Genomic DNA, 1,513 nt, shown 5'->3' on the forward strand with positions numbered 1-1,513 from the left:
GTAGCATTACAAGGGCTCTGGACACTAGCCAGGAAGTGAGTTGATAGAAACAATTACTTAGACCAATCACTTGATTAACAAAGAAGTTTCCAGCTGGGCTTCTAGTGGTCAGGTGTAGCTTTCAGCATCTAAGGAACCAGTGGCATTGGAGGGTCAAGAACTGGGCCGGCTTTGAGCTGCCTTGATGATATTAGGATAGGGTCTAAGCAGCTGGTGGCTCTAGGGATCTCCAGCTCATACTTTACTTGGCCAGGGGATTCCTGAAGGACCTGCTAGCAAACTTGGCCTTGCCATCTAGATCTTCCTTGATTCTAAGTACCCGATTGTACTTGACCAGTTGTTCACATCAGCAAGGGGCACCAGTCTTGATTTGCCCAGTGCAGATTCCTACCTCCAGGTCAGTGATGAAAATATCTTTAGTCTCCTAGAGCAATGTGGAACACCATGACTTGGCAACTATTAGGCTGCTAGCTTACACTCCTGCAGAGATTTGGTCATAGAGCTGATCTGGTTCACCTTGAGTAGGAGGCAGTTGTAGAACTTCTTTCCCACAGCCTTGACAATCCATTTAGGATTGGTGACCATGAGATATCCCTAAACACCTGTATACCTTCACTAGCTGTGAACTTCTGCCAAGCTTCCCAGTTGTCCTGGTCAAAGAGGTCTTTCATGAACATCACTGTATACTCCCAGATGAAGAACTTTTATAGGTCAGCCAGATGTTTGGGTGAGATGTACCTGCTGCGGTCATAGGAGACTTGCCATATCTGAAGAACTCAGAGGCAGCCATATCCACGCCGATAATGACTTTGTCAGTGTAGCTAGCCTTTGTAACTGCGATCTTCAGCAGCTCCAGTGCTTCTTTGTTCTCTAGGATGTTAAGTGCAAACCTGCCCTCATCATTCACATTGGTGGCATCCTTCCCATATTTCTCCTTGATGACATTCTTCAGGCTGTGGTAAACCTTTGCTCCAATGCACAGCACTTCATGGAAACTGGATGCCCCAACAGGGAGGATTGTGAACTCTTGTATGGCCAGCTTGTTTCCAGCCATTGATCATATTGAAAAGTGGGACTGGCAGGATGGTGGTCATAGCAGCTTGAAAGAGACATTTTCAAGTGCAGAGATCAACCTCAACTGTAAAATCCCCATGAAAGTCAAAGATCTCACTAGGATGAATCTTGAGAATGGTCATTTATGGCCTTCCAATTGCTGCACAGGAAAGAAACAGTTTTCTGTAGAATCCAGAGAGAGCATTGAGTAGAATTTAATAACAGCAACAAGAACTACAATGAGAATGATGATGATGACAACAGAATTGCTAAAGGGAGCCCAAATTGAAATAAAACTGGAAAAGTTTAGGATGTCAAACAAAAACCTTGTTGTTAAGCCTCACCAACAGAGTACAAGATGTGGAAGAGAGAATGTAAAAGGTAGAAGAAATTGGTAAGTCAACCAAAAATATGTTAAATCCAGAAAAAATCCAGGCAAAATTACACAGAAAATATAGGA

The 1,513-nt window shown here is 43.6% G+C and overlaps 1 pseudogene; it reads right to left on the bottom strand.

The window, feature by feature from the left end:
- Positions 1-241: 241 nt before the first annotated feature.
- Positions 242-1,196, bottom strand: LOC114639691 (annotated as a pseudogene).
- Between the last annotated feature and the right edge of the window lie 317 nt (positions 1,197-1,513).

Source organism: Grammomys surdaster, unplaced genomic scaffold, assembly GCF_004785775.1.
Source record: "Grammomys surdaster isolate TR1022 unplaced genomic scaffold, NIH_TR_1.0 125750, whole genome shotgun sequence".
Lineage (NCBI taxonomy): Eukaryota > Metazoa > Chordata > Mammalia > Rodentia > Muridae > Grammomys > Grammomys surdaster.